This window comes from Zingiber officinale, chromosome 5A (genome assembly GCF_018446385.1).
Source record: "Zingiber officinale cultivar Zhangliang chromosome 5A, Zo_v1.1, whole genome shotgun sequence".
In the NCBI taxonomy this organism is placed as follows: Eukaryota; Viridiplantae; Streptophyta; class Magnoliopsida; order Zingiberales; family Zingiberaceae; genus Zingiber; species Zingiber officinale.
Window position 1 is genome coordinate 7,448,269 of NC_055994.1, and position 15,695 is coordinate 7,463,963.

The following is a 15,695-nucleotide window of genomic DNA, read 5'->3' on the forward strand; positions in this document are numbered from 1 at the left end:
CGTATCAGAATCGTAATTCGAAGCTCCTCTTCATCGATGCTCATCTCAAATGAAGTTTCACTGTCTTCTTCTTCTTGATGGCTTGCCATTAGTGCAAGTCTGGCATAAGCATCAAATGGCAAGTCTGGCGTAAGCTTCAATGTCAGATTTTAATGATGTTTTGTCCCATGTAGCTTTCAAATTTTTGTGCTTCTATTGTCTTGGCCCTTTGCCTTTTTTCCTTGCTATTCACTTTGGACAGTTATCCTTGATGTACCATTCTTCTTGGTAGTTGTAGCATTTGATTTTGTTGGTCCCCTGGCGACCGATAAAAGGGGTTGAATTGCCTTGAAAATCAAAATCAACCTTTCTTGATGTTTCAAACTAAATTAAGAAAACACTTGCATAATAACAGAAAGTAAATGCATAACTTAAAAAATAGAGGCAAGAGAATTTACTAGGTTTGCAATCAAAAGATTGTTAATTCTAGACAAATGAAGTTCACTCAAGTCTCCTTTGGGCGGAGTAGCCTCTTTACAACGTTAACAGCTCATAAAAGTAGTAGAACAAAAATAGAAGTTATTTTACAAGTGATATTCTGACTATAGAAATCAGGACTGCATTTATAGGCCTGATCCGAGCGCTTGGAAGGGTTTCGAGCGCCCGGACCACCTTCGCCCAGGGGTGCCTTAGCGAGGTCCCCCGGCTGAACCAGACAAGTCCGGGCGCCCGAAGTAGCTCCTGGTGCCTGGACCACAATCAACTTAAAGTTGACTTTTCGTCCGTGTCTTCCGCTCCGACTTCGATCGCTTGGGTACTTTCGGCCCTCCAAAATAGGGCTCACCCAAACTCATTTTCTTGCCTTCTCGAACAGTCTTCTGCTCAGACTTCTTGTCCCTCAAAAATGTCGCTCGCCTCCTTCTCGGCCGCTAGCGTACTCTTTCACAGCCCCTTGTTCCTCGGACGCCCGAGCCCGTCGATTCTCTCTTGCGGCATCTTTCTCGCTAGCTGAGTCTTTCGCTCGACTTCCTCTGCTCCTAAATTCCTGCACACTTAGACACAAGACATCATAATAAAAACATGACCTAACTTGACTTAGTTGATCACATCAAAACCATCCCATGATACTTACAATCTTTTTTTTTTTTATGTGGATCAACCCAAGTTAAGTTAGAGTTTCTTACTAAATTAAAAACATGAAATGAAATGAAATATGCAATATTTTAAGAAAAATATTTTCTAATTCTCTCCTTTTGATCACATTAAAAATAAGAGTTTCTTACTAAATTAAGTTAAAATTAAAGTCTAAGGAATTTATACTTGAAAATTAAAACCAGCGACTTACACTTAGGAAAAAGCTTACAAAAATTTATACTCGAAATTATGATTTTGTTATTAAAAAGTAATCTTAAATAAAAATAATTCAAAAAATTATTTTACGTTTTGAAAAATTATAATTTTTTTTATAAAGGTTAATCAGATATATCTAAAATTAGGATAAAATTTTACAAAAAATAAAATAAATTTAAGCAGTAAATAATTATTTACTATAGAAAGATGATTTTTTTCTTAAAATTATAAAAAAATAGTTTTGAAGTTCAAAAAAACCTTGAAAATTTTCTGAGAATATAATAGAGTAAATATTTTTATAAAAAATTAAATTTTTGAAAATTAAGTATTCGAGATTTTTTAATATTAAAAGTTAGTATTTTAATAGAAAATTCAATAATAGTAAAAAACTTTCATCAATTTTTTCTTGAATAGACAATGTGATATATTTTGACATAAAAATAAATTTTGTAAAAATAACTTTCTGTGATATTTTTAATTTGCAAAATATAATATTTGAAAGAAAATTCATAAAAAATAATACAATGGTAAAATAATTTTAAAAATTTTTCAACAGATAAGAGATAAAATTCTCTTTTGAAAAAATTAATAACTAATTAATTTTGAATAGAAATTGTACAAATAAATTTATTTTAGCACATTGGGGAATTAAAAAGTAAATATTAATCAAATTAAAATTAGAAATATGCAGAATTTAAACTAAGCATGATTTGAGAACCCAATATAGGTTCCTTACAACTGGATTAATTAGGTATTCTCTAGGGATATATGTTTTTATTACTTTTCTGATTTGCCCCTTCCGAAATTTATAATACCAATTGAATCCTTTATAGTTCCTAAAATTTGAAGCAGAGAAATTTAAACATGCATTTTTTTTAATTTTCTATTTGATCCTTTAAATTTGTATTTTTAATTTTTAAAGATCCTCTATTAAGCAAGATTTTGTCAAAATTCTTTTTATTTCTAAGTTTTCCTTTTTTAATTTATCCTTTTTTGTTTTCAATTTACACAAAAATTTAGACATTGATTTAATACCATAATATAGTTGATTAGGAGGTAAGAGGTATACCTCACTTACCATGTCAAATATGAAGCTTGATTTTCCCCTGCTTAGCTGCATTCGTCTAAAGTTGTTCTCCCTTCATTGATGCTAACTTCTGAGGTGCTTTGTTCTTCATGGCTAGTCATCAGTGCTAGTCTGGCGTATGCTTCTATTTCTGACTCGAATGATGAGCTTTTGTCCCAAGTGGCATTAAGATTCTTGTGCTTATTTTGCTTGAGTCTCTTGTCTTTTCCTTTTTTAAGTTCCGGGCAGTTCTTTTTTACGTGCCCTTTTTGACACTGGTAACATCAAACCTTTCTTCTATTTCTTGGATTTATCCTATTCTACATTTCTTTAAATTTATTAGATCTAAACAATTTTCTAAATTTCCTACCATGTAAGCTTCTTGGTCTCTTTCCGGATCTGAGTCTGATTCAGGTTCATCCTTTTTTGTGGCTTTTAGTGCCATATTTTGGCTTGACTCTTTTATTGTATTTGCACATCTGGTTTCATGTAATTCTAAAGTTGAAAAGAATTCCTTTAGAATACTTACCTCCAAATCCTTCGAGATGTAGTAGGCATCAATTATCGAGGTTCGTTCTGGAGTCCTGGGAAAATCATTGAGTGCGTAGCGTACCAAGTTTCGGTTGGTTATCGTGTCGCAGAGGTTGATCAGTAGTCCGGTGATCAACTCCTTGATCTTCACATGTAGTTTGGCTACCTTCTCACCTTTTTCTAGACAGATGTTCGTTAGCTTGTTCCGAAGAATGTCCCGTCGTGTTAGTTTTGCTTCAGATGTTCCTTCGTAGAGTTCTAGGAACTTCTCTCAGAGGTCTTTTGCCAATGTGTAGCTTTCAATGCGATTTACTTCTTGAGACGGTAATACACTTAATAAGTGATATTCCGCTCTACTGTTGGTAACGAAATCGCTTTGCTCCTTCTTCGTCCAGAGGTATTCTTCTTTCTCTATGCCTTGTTGATCTTTTGGAACTACAAAATTGTACTTAATTATTAAACGAATTTTAAAGTTGGTTTTTAGGAATACCTCCATTCGCCGTTCCCAGTGTGCGAACTCCCTCTCAAACTTTGGTGGGATGAGGCTTGGTCTGGCCATTGATTTTGCTTTGGTCGGCGGTTAGTCTTTTTGAAGCGTCCTTGCTCTGATACAAATTGTTGGTCCCCTGGCGACCAGCAAGAGAGGGATGAATTCCCCTAAAAATTAAAATCAACCTTTCCCAACATTTCAAACTAAATTAAGAAAACACTTGTATAATAACAAACAGTAAATGCATAAATTAATAAGTAGAGGCAAGAGAATTTACTATGTTTACAATCAAAAGATTGCTGATCCTAGACAAATGAAGTTCACTCAAGTCTCCTTTGGACGGAGTAGCCTCTTTATAATGTGACAACTCACAAAAATAGTAGAACAAGAATAGAAGTCATTTTACAAGTAATGTTCTGACTACAGAAATCAAGGCTGCATTTATAGGCCTAATCCGGGCACCTGGACAGGTTCTGAGTGCCTTGGTGTGGATAAAAGTTTATCACATCACAACGGATTATGACGGAATGAGTCTGGATAAAATCTCTGGTCTGGGTGCCTAGAAGGGTTTCGAGCACCTGAACCGCCTTCGCCCAGGGGCGCCTTGGCGAGGCACCCCGGCTGAACCAGACTGGTCCGGGTGCCCAGACCACAGTCAACTTCAAGTTGACTTTTCATCCAGGTCTTCCGCTCCAGCTTCGCTTGCTTGGTTGATTTCGGTCATATAGAATAGGGCTCACCCGAACCCATTTTTCGGCCTTCTCTAGCAGTCTTCCGCTCCGACTTCTTGTCCCTCAGAAACGCCGCACGCCTCCTTCTTGTCTGCAAGTGTCCTCTTTTACAGTGGTTCATCCCTCGGACGCGCCGAGCCTGTTAGCTCTCTCCTGTTGGAATCCCAAGGTTGTTTTGATGTGATCAATAAGTTAAGTTAGGTCCTGTGTGTTTTTAACCTTATGTCTAAGTGTGTAGGAGCTTAGGAGCACAAGTAGTCAGCAGAAGACACAGCTAGCGAGAAGGACAACACGTGGTGCGTCCGAGGGATGAGGCGCTGCGGAAGAGTACACCGGCGGACGAGAAGGAAGTGTGCGGTGGTTCCGAGGGACGAGAAGCCGGAGCGGAAGACTGCTCGGGGAGCAAGAGACGCAGCTAGCGAGAAGGTTGGCACGGGATGCGACCGAGGGATGAAGACTGCGGATGAGTAGGCTGGCGAGCGAGAAGGAAGCACGTGAAGATTCCGAGGGACGAGAAGCCAGAGCGGAATCCTGCTCGAGAAGACCGGAAGTTTGGTTCGGGTGAGACCTATTCCGGATGGCAGAGATCACCAAAGCAAGCGGAGCCGGAGTAGAAGACCCGAACCAAGGTGAGCAACACTGGAGCAGAAGGCCCGGACCAGAAAGTCAACTTGGTTGATTTAGTGGTCCGGGCGCTCGGATCCATTCCGAGCGCTCGGACAGTTCGAGCGCCCGAAACCATTCCGGGCGCCTGGAGGTTGATTTTTGATCAGATTACGTCAAGCGTGATCCGTTGCATTGGGGATAAAGTTTTATCCCTCTCAGGGCACCCGGAACCCCTTTGGGGTGCCCCGACCAAAGCTATAAATACAACCTTGGTCCAGAAGCTTTTCAACAACTCAAGCAATTCATTTCCAACACTTGTAAGCTTTCATTTAGAGTTTAGTTTCTTTCTTTGTGTGCTTCATTACTGTAAGAGGCTTCTCCGCCTGAAGGAGATAGTTAGTGCGACACTTTCCTTGGATTAACAACCTCCCCGGTTATAACCAAGTAAATCCCTGTGTGCTTTTTCTTTTCTGTTTTATTTATTCAATTATTTTATGCAAGTGTTATTCTGTTGAAAAGTCAAGAAGGGTTGTCTTTTTAATTTGGCACGCTATTCAACCCCTATTCTAGCTGGCCCCAGCGGTCCAACAAGTGGTATCAGAGCCGAGTACGCCGCAGGAGGACTAACCGCCGACTGAAGCAATGAGATGACCGGAGATAACATCTACTCACCAACGTTCGATTTTTGGAAGCGACAGATGGATGTTTATTTTAAAACTGATTTTAATTTGTTATTAATAATGACCTATGATTTTGAGATGCCCAAAAGCAAAGAAGGAGAAGAACTTGAGGAGCATCGATGGACTGACAAGCAGCGTGACGAATTCATAACAAATGGTAAGGCTAAGTCTAGCCTTTTGAGTGTACTACTTGCCCAGGATCTCGACAGAGTCGGAAAATACAAAAGCACAAAAGAACTTTGGGAAAAGTTCTTGAAGCTCTACGAAGAACCACTTGAAGTCGAATCCAACTCCTCGATGGACATCGAACTACCGTCAGAAGAATCCGAGGTGAAGGAAATTGTCGGAACAACACTCATCGCCGAGTATCTACCAGAAGACGCAATCAGCTCTTCCTTAAAAAGCATCAAGACCATCGAAGAAGGGGGGGCAATGTCAGGAGAAAGCAGCCCAACAGGGGGAGAATCAACAGCCGGTAAGGTAAGTCAGGTATGGTCTTCACCTCCTGACCAACTGCTTAATTTGATCAATAAATCATCGAAAGACTTTATCGAATTAGGAAATATATTATCAAAAGATTTTTACAAATAAGAAATTATTTTATCGAAAGGATTTTGCAAATTAAAAACCAAAAAATTATTAAAGAATAGTGGGTTAAAGGAAACTCATGCAACAACTTGTCGATCAAAGAATTTCGACAAACTAACAATAGAAAATAACATGATAAAGGAAATGATACAATTTTCTGCATGCTCAATATTTTTTACTTCAAAAAAATTGTGATTTGAGAAATTATAATAAACTAAAATGGAAATTTAAATATCACAATATTAGAAAATTTGATCTAAATTAAAAACTTAGACTTAGCATTTTCAGTGAGAAAATTAAACAGTTAATTTTTTTTATGAGGCTTTGTCTAAGGAAGTGGTTGTTGCTCCAATAACCAAGAAGGCCTAGTGCCTCACCACAACCTAGAAGCCAAAATATTGAAATAAAATATTTAATTAACTTTCTGATAAAGCATTAAGGTTGAAATTTAATAATGCTTTAAAAAGTCTTTAAAACATTTTTTCACTTAGATTTTTTTTCGTAAAACTTTTACTTAGACAAATAAATTAAAAGTTCTTCTGAAATTAGAAATTTCTGCTTAAATTTTTACTTAGAAAATGTTTTCAAAAATATTTTTGCAAAATTTCCTAAGTGAGAATTTTTTTTACTTAAAGTTGTACTTAGAAAATTTTCTTACTAAAATATTTAGTTAGAAATCTTTTAACTTAGAACATTTTTTTCTTTTATTGCAAAATTCTTCAAAGTTACAAATTTTCCCTTATAGTTTTTTTTCTTTGAACCCCATTTTTTTATGTGATCAAAGGGGGAAAAGGAAAAGTATAAGTTTAGGGGAAGGTAGACCAAATTTTCTATCTTTTTGTACTTTATTACAAAATTAGTTAGTTTATTTTTTACGTCTATTTACCCTACCTTAACTTGGGTTGCTCACATAAAAAAGGGAGAGTTTGTTGGAACCCCAAGGTTGTTTTGGTGTAATCAACAAGTTAAGTTAGGTCCTGTGTATTTTTAACCTTGTGTCTAAGTGTGCAGGAGCTTAGGAGCACAGGTAGTCGAGCGGAAGATGCAACTAGTGAGAAGGACGGCACGCGGTGCGTCCGAGGGATGAGGCGCTGCGGAAGAGTACACCGGCGAACGAGAAGGAAGCGTGCGGTGGTTCCAAGGGACGAGAAGCCGGAGCGGAAGACTGCTCGGGGAGCAAGAGACGCAGCTAGCGAGAAGGTCGGCACAGGATACGATCGAGGGACGAAGATTGCGATGAGTATATTGGCGGACGAGAAGGAAGCACATAACAATTCTGAGGGATGAGAAGCCGGAGCGGAAGCTTGCTCGAGAAGGCTGGAAGTTAGGTTCGGGTGAGCCCTATTTCAGATGGCAGAGATCACCCAAGCAAGCGGAGCCGGAGCAGAAGACCCGGACCGAGACGAGCAACACTTGAGCAGAAGGCCCGAACCAGAAAGTCAACTTGGTTGATTTAGTGGTCCGGGCGCTTGGATCCATTCCGGGAGCCCGGAGGTTGATTTTTGATCGGATCGCGTTAAGCGCGATCCGTTGCGTTGGGGATAAAGTTTTATCCCCCCTAGGGAGCCCGGAACCCCTTTGGGGCGCCTCGACCAAGGCTATAAATGCATCCTTGGTCCAGAAGCTTTTCGACAACTCAAGAAATTCATTTCCAACACTTGTAAGCTTTCATTTAGAGTTTAACTTCTTTTTTTGTGCGCTTCATTGCTGTAAGAGGCTTCTCCGTCTGAAGGAGATAGTTAGTGCGACACTTTCCTTGGATTAACAACCTCCCCGGTTGTAACCAAGTAAATCCCTATGTGCCTCTTTCTTTTCTGTTTTATTTGTTTAATTATTTTATGCAAGTGTTATTTTGTTGAAAAGTCGAGAAGGGTTGTCTTTTTAATTTGGCAGGCTATTCAACCCCCCTTCTAGCCGACCCCAGCGGTCCAACATCTCCTGTCCCATCTTTCTCACTAGCTGTGTCTTTCGCTTGACTTCCTGTACTCCCAAGTTCCTGCACATTTAGACACAAGTCATCAAAATAACAACAGGACCTAACTTGACTTGGTTGATCACATCAAAATCATCACGGGGTACTTACAAACTTTCCTCTTTTTTGGAAGAAATTTCTTAGTCTCTATTAGTTTTTAAAAACTTATTTAGCTTTCTTACCATAAATGCTTCTCCGTCTTTGTCGAATAAAGAATCTGATTCCGATTCATCCTTTTTGTTGGCTTTCAATGGTAAGTTCTTACTTGGCTCCTTTTTTTTTTCTTATACCTGTTTATCTAGACTTATGTAATTCTATTATAGAAAATAAATCTTCTAAAGTACTTACCTCTAGGTCTTTTGAGATGCAGTAGCCATCTACTATTGATGTCTGTTCTGAAGTTATCAGAAAAGTATTAAGTGCATAACGAACTGAGTTTCGATTTGTTATCGATTCGCTAAGGTTTATAAGTCCGATGATTAGCTCTTTGATTTTCGTGTGTAATTAAGACACCGTCTCTCCTTTTTTCCATTTAGAGGTTTGTTAATTTACTTCGAAGGATGTCCTGTTTTGCTAGCTTTGCTTCTGATGTGCCTTCGTGAAACTCCATGAACTTCTCCAAGAGTTCTTTGACCGAGATATAGCTTTCAATGCGTTGACTTCTTGAGGCAATAGTACAAGCAGTAGATGGAATTATATTTTTTCGTTGGCCACGAAGTCACTTTGCTCTTTCTTGTTCTAGAGGTATCCTTCCTTCTCCTCTCCATGCTGATCTCTGGGTATTGCAATGTCATATTTAATGGTTAGTAAGATTTCAAACCAGTCTTAAAAAATTACCTCTATATTCTTTTTCCATATGATGAAATCTCCCCCGAACTTCAGTGGATGAATGCTTGCTCTGGCCATCTCCTTGTTACTTCAGTTAGCGGTTAGTCCTTCTGAAGTGTACCTCACTCTAATACCACTTGTATGTCCCGGTAAGCTAGCTATAGGAGGATAAATAACCTGTAATAAAAATAAGCACTTTCTCTTGCTTCTAAACTTAGCAAGGATAAACACACATTAGTTAATTAAGATAAACAGAAAATAGAAGAGACAAAGAGTTTTACTTGGTTTGCAACCGAGAAGGTTGTTAATCCAAGGTAATTAAAACTCCACTAAAAAATGTCTCCTTCAGTGTAGGCGGAGTAGCCTCTTACAAACATTGAAACCACTAGCACTAAAAGTAAGAAATGAAAATCAAGAACAGTGTTGTATTCAACTTTGAAAACCAGAGCTCTATTTATAGTCCATTAGTGGCAATTAGCCGCTTATTGACATGGCAACTCTCGGGCGCTTGGACCAGGTTCGGGCGCTTATCCGTGGTCGCCTCGATCCACTCTGCAATGACTCTTCGTTAATGCTTTATCAGTTCACGGGCATCTAGACTCGGTCCGAGTGCTAGGAACCTTGTTGACATCGACTCCAGTTTGATTCTCGCTGTAACGGCTCGAACAGCTAGTCAGTATTGCTTTGAGCGCCTGAACTTCGTCCAAGGGCCTGAATATGATCCGAGTATCTAGACCTGGTCCAAGCGCCTGGGCATGGCCAACTTCAAAGTTGACCATTTTCTCATCCAATCGCTTGGATGATTCTACGGTTGTCCGGAGTTGAGCTCACCTGAACTCAACTCTAGCATTCTCCTTGAATAGTCTTCCTATCTGACTTCTCGTCCCTCGGAAGTTGCACACATGTCCTTCTTGTCCACCGGGTACTCTTCTACAGTTCCACGTCCCTTTGATGCACTGAGTCCGTCAACTCACTTTTAGTATCATCCTTTTCGCTCGCTTCATCTTCTGCTCCACTTCTTATACTCCTAAGTCCCTGCACACTTAGACAGAAGACATTAAAACTGTAAAATTTAACTTAAACTCAATTTATCATATTAAAACTCACTCGAGATACTTAGATATATGTCCAACAAACTATATTAATCAATATTCTACACCACACACTTCATCATTTTACATTGCAAAAGAAAAAAAATTACATAACACAACTACACACCCAAGTACATTATTCTTACGTAATAATAAATTATCTAATTGAACAAGTAATAAAAAAAAGCACTTTAAATCAAAGAATTTAAAGCCATATAGCAAGATAAAACGAAGATGGAAATAAAGATAGACAATCGCTCTGGCGGATGATGCACTTTGAAGCAATAGAAGAGGTGAGATTTGTTGCTTTCGCCTTAGCATGAACACCTACTTGAAGGGGACTGCATATTAAGTGTGTGATGGCCTGCTATCAAAACATAACTATTGTGTTTCTTGTACAATTGGCTCAATATAAATTGTGATACAAGTTTATGATGTATACGTATCTGTATCCTCGTCAACTTTCTAAGGAATAACTTGCTTTGTTGAGACCCTAGATTGTTTAGGTTTAATAGGTTGAAGTGCTCTGTTTTGTTATTTTCTCTTGTTAATTGATTCAAGTCGAATGCTTCCTCTGGGCTGGGTGTTGCTGATGATTGCAAAGATATCTGCTTAGAGCTTCAGAGGAAGAAGACTCGTAGGTATGTGATTTTCAAAATTAATGAAAAGCAAAAAGAGGTTATCGTGGAAAAGCTTGGTGCTGCTACAAAGAGCTATGATGAATTTATGGCTTCTCTGCCTGAAAAGGATTGTCGTCGATTTTGACTTTGTTACTCAAGAGAATTGTCCAAAATGCAAGATTTTCTTCATTGCCTGGTGAGTCTCTTCCTGCCATCATTCATCTTTGACATGGATCAATAAACTGATCAATAAATGATAGAACTTTGCTATTGTCAGTTATATATACAAAAACTTCAACAGATTTTGCCAGCATAAGCCTTTCAATTTAATAATAAATAAACCATCGAAGCGAATTACCTCATTATAGATTGGATATCTTTCTTAAGGATTCTATCACAGACTACGTCAGATTGATTTTTCATTGAAGTCATGTTATGATGGTAACTTTGACAATCTTAAAAAGAGTTTTACAATTTGATCGTCACTTGTGCAAGTTTTACATTTGCTATATGCAGCTGCAGTATTGCTGCTATCTTTCTTGAGAGTCATCTGAATTTTCACCATTCCCCTGTGATCACATACAACTCATATTAAGATCACATACAGTTACCTACATGTGCTGTATGCAGCCTCCGAAGAGAGATTGGGGAGAGAGATGGATGGCGTCCACTATGAAATTCAAGATACTGATCTCACAGAGCTAGAACTCGACCTTCTTCGGGAGCGCGTACATTAAACTGCAACTTCAAAGAAGCATTCTTGGAACATGAGAATTAACAGGAGAAGGCCTTTTATTAGGACCCCGGGGTCATTGAGCCTGTGTAGGTGGAAGTTAAAGACAAGAGTGTTGGTATAATTTTCCTAGGTTAAGATTGATCAGGTTGATTAAATTTGAATTGATTGAAGCTTGAATTTTGATGTTTGACAATGTATGGATATTGTAGGTGCAATCGTCAATTTAGGGAGATTATTGGAGCAATTCTCCTTTGATCAATGTTTGACTAGTTTGATGCGAAGAAGAGTCAAGTACGTCAAAGTTGACTGGATATTTGATTGGGAAATTCTAACTAGAAGTTAGGCAAGGGCAAGTCCAACGGGGAGATTGGCAGATGATGAAAATCTAAGTGAGTCAGTGTTAACCAAACACTTGGTCTTGTAAGTCCTGGTGAGTGAAGCCAGGCAGATGGAAAGTCCTAGTGAGTGAAGCTTGGCAATTGAAAAATTCTGGTGAGTGAAGCCAGGTCAAAAACCTAGTGAGGGAAGCTAGGCAAATGGGAAATCCTGGTGAGTGAAGTCAAGTGAAAGACCTAGTGAATGAAGCTAAACAGTAAGAAAATACTAGTGAGTGAAGTCAGGCGTGTGGAAATCAAGATGGGTCCAGGGTGATCAGAAACTTGGTGTTTGGAAGTCCAAATGGGTTATGGAGGACCAGACATTTGGCACAAGACGGTAAGTCCAAGTGGGTCAAAGTTGACCAGACACTTGACACTACTAGAAAAGTCCAAGTAGGTTAAATAATTGACCAGATACATGGTAACGAAGTCCCAATAAGTCAAGGCTGACCAGATGCTAGGCATAAGTGAGTCCCAATAGGTCACGATTGACCGGATGTTAGGTTTGGGACCTTAGACTTGAGTTAGTCAAGTTAGGATTAGTCAATCGATCAGCCGATCGATTGAACCAGAGCCCAATCGATCATTCGATCGATTAGGGCTATGGCAATCGTTCAGACGAACGATTGGAGGCTACTCGCGTAAAGAGCATAGTGTGCTCCCCAATCGATCAACCGATCGATTGGGATACTACAATCGATCTATCGATTGGGGCTTATTTTTTCACGAGATTGTGAGGCAGCCTGAATCGATCGGTTAATCGATTCGGGATTTATTTGCAAGAGCACAGAGGCATTCTGAATCTGTCGGTCAATCGATGAAAGTCTCCCCAATCAATTGGTCAATTGATTGAGATATGACTGTTACGCAGGATGCAGGCTTCGAACTGCTGGGATTGTATAGATCTAATGTGGCAATCGATTGGGAGCCATCCCAATCAATTGGGATCCCTAGATCGCGATAAGATAAAGCCGTTGGTGAGGTTCAAACACACAGAGGTTCTCCCGTTCTCTTCACTGAGCTTACGGATACTCATCGTTAGTTCTTGAAGTTTCTTGGAGATAAGTGTTGTTGCACTTCCAAATTCAAGAGGCGTTCTAAACAAGAAGAAGGAGCATGTTAGGGTTTCATTGATTGTAATCTTGTAGGATTTCATTTTGTATTAGCTTGTATTTTCCTCTTCTTGTATTTCTTTATGTGTGAGCTTCTTACGAGGCTTCTTCGCTTCCGGATTATTTTTGAGAAGGAGTGTTTTATAGTGGAGAGTGTGTATGAGGGTTAGATCTTTGGATTAGTCACCTCTTCTTGAGGTGGATACCAAGTAAATCCATCTTGTTAGCATTGGGGAGCTTTGCGCCCAGTTTATCCGCTATACATCATCATCAACAAAGCATGAGAAGCTGTTCACCCCCCTCTAGCTTCGAAGTGACTCAACAAGTGGTATAAGAGTGAGACCGCTCTTCACTGAACTCATCGCCGGAGAAGGCAACGAGCTAGAGGAAGAAGAAGAAGTTAAAGCTCAAATTTCAACAAGTCAAATATTTCAACAAACTCAACTTCAAGATGGATTTCCGAGATGGACTCAGATTCGACACAAGGGAGCCTCCACCATTCACAATGGCTAACTTCGATTCTTGGAAATTAAGGATTGAAAATTTCTTCATGATGGAGGTATAGTAATGATTTGCTCTAATAGAGGGTTTTCAAGCTCCAAGAGATTCAAAAGGAAAACTCATCAAAATGAGCAAATGGAGTCAAGAGCAAATTCAAAGATGTGAGGCCAATGATAAAGCAACCAAGCTATTAGTCAATTTATTGCCTAGCAACATCTTGAGTAAGATAGGAGAATTTGAGGATGATAAGGAGCTTTGGAGCAAATTGGCAAGAATCCATGAAGATCCCTCCACTATACAACTTCAAGAAGAATCCAAAGAGAACAACTCATTGGATCAAGAAGAAGAGGAATCCAAAGTTGAGAGAGGCTCAATATCGAAAGAAGAAGAAGAAGGTTCATCCTCTAGAGAGCATGAAGATAAAGGCAAAAGAGTATACTCTTTATTTCATGTGTACGAGGATGAAGATGAAGAGGCCTTCACCTCAAGGATTGAGGGGGAGCGTGGAACATCAATGCCAAATCAAAAAGAAGTCTCTTCATCCAGATCAAATGGAGAAAGTGCCACCCCTACAAGTAAAGGTATAGAAATTTTAATCGTAAATAATAAAAATTATATCATTTGTTTTGAGTGTAGGGAAAAAAGACACTACAAGAGTAAGTGTCCCAAATTAACCAAGAAGAAGGGCCAAGTGGTACCAAAGGACAAGGAGAAGCCCAAGGAGGTCGTCCCATGGTACACAAGGACAAAGAGCACATTGTGTATTTTTCTTACAATAAAAAAGGGTATTATCGGAATCAATGCCCTAAAGGGAGGAATTCGACAAAGAAGAGCCAAGGAGGAAGCACAAGTCAAGGGGAGCTCTCAAGGGCAAACCCAAGGTATCATTTATTGAACTAATTCCTCTAAATCATGATAAAATGCATGCTAGTTCTAGGTTATATCATTTTAATGTTATTTATCATGAAAACAGGAAACATGATAAGATTAAGGAAAAATATGTAGCATATCGTGCAAAGACTACTTCACCTAAGGTTAGGAAGGTAGATAATAAATTAGGTATTCTAACAATTTTTGATATATGCCTAAAAATAAAAATACTCATGGGAATCAAGAAAATTCCAAATCTAGGATTTAAGGATTGAAAACTAAGCCTTGGGGGTCAAAGCTTAATAAATTAGAGAAGACCTTAAAAAAATAAATTTAAAGGGGTCAAATGGATATAACATAGGTTTAGGAATAGATAAACAAGAACCATCTAATGACCATAGAGGTTTGGGATATAAACCTAAAGCCAAAAAGGATGTGTCATCATGCCATAGGATTTCATATAGTTATGGAACCAATCTTAGGTCTAGGGGTCAAGTCAAGGTTGTTGGACCCCGTAGTAGTTTTGATGTGATCAACCAAGTTGGTTAGGTCCTGCTGTGTTTGATCCCTGTGTCTGAGTGTGCAGGAGCTTAGGAACACAGGAAGTCGAGCGGAAGACGCAGCTAGCGAGAAGGACGGCACGGGAAGGGAGCCGACGGGCTCGGTGCGTCCGAAGGACGAGAGAGCTGCGGAAGAGTACTCCGGTGGGCGTGAAGAGCGTGCGCGGGGTTCGAGGGACGTTAAGCCGGGACGGAAGGCTGCTCGAGGAGAAGGCCGGGAATTGGGTTCGGGTGAGCCCTATTCCGGTTGGTCGCAATCACCTAAAAGAACGGAGCTTCGGAAGCTAAAGAGGAGAAGAAAAGAAGACAAAAGAGGCTGAAATTACTGTAGCAGAAATTACTGTAGCAGTAACCTTGAAGGCGCCTTAAACACCTTGAAGGCGCCTTAAACAAATTGAAGGCGCCTTGAACACATTGAAGGCGCCTTGAATGATTGTTTAAGGCGCCTTGAACAGTCCAGTTTGACCGTTTGCGCTGCGGATAAAGTTTTATCCGCAGATCGAGTTGGAGGTGCCTTAAACCTTGTTGGAGGCGCCTTGGACCCTCGAGATAGACTTTCCAGGAGCTATAAAAAGGCCCCTGGAGCTAGGAATTCAACAACAACTCAAGCAATCATTGTGTAGCCATTCCTAGCAATAGTTCTAAGCTTCCAAAGTGTAAAAGGCTTCTCCGCCTTCAGCAAAGGAGATTTTTCTACTGAGCTTTTTCTTACTGCCCTGGATTAACAACCTCCTTGGTTGTAACCAGGTTAAATCCTGTTTTCTACTTAATTTCTATTTCCTTGCTTAGTTTAATTTTATTTCTGCCTTTACTTATTTACTATTGCATTAATTGAGTTGAAATCCGAGGAGGGTATTTTTATTTTGTGTTTTCAACAATTCACCCCCCTCTTGCCGGCCTCCGCTGCACCAACAAGTGGTATCAGAGCTTGATCGCCTCAGAAGGACTAACCGCCAACTGAAGCACTACGATCAAGACGATGGCCGGAGCGAACATCCATCCCCCGA

The 15,695-nt window shown here is 39.5% G+C and overlaps 1 pseudogene; it reads left to right on the forward strand.

The window, feature by feature from the left end:
• The first annotated feature begins 5,730 nt into the window (after positions 1-5,730).
• On the forward strand, positions 5,731-11,269 carry LOC121979392 (annotated as a pseudogene).
• Positions 11,270-15,695: the final 4,426 nt, after the last annotated feature.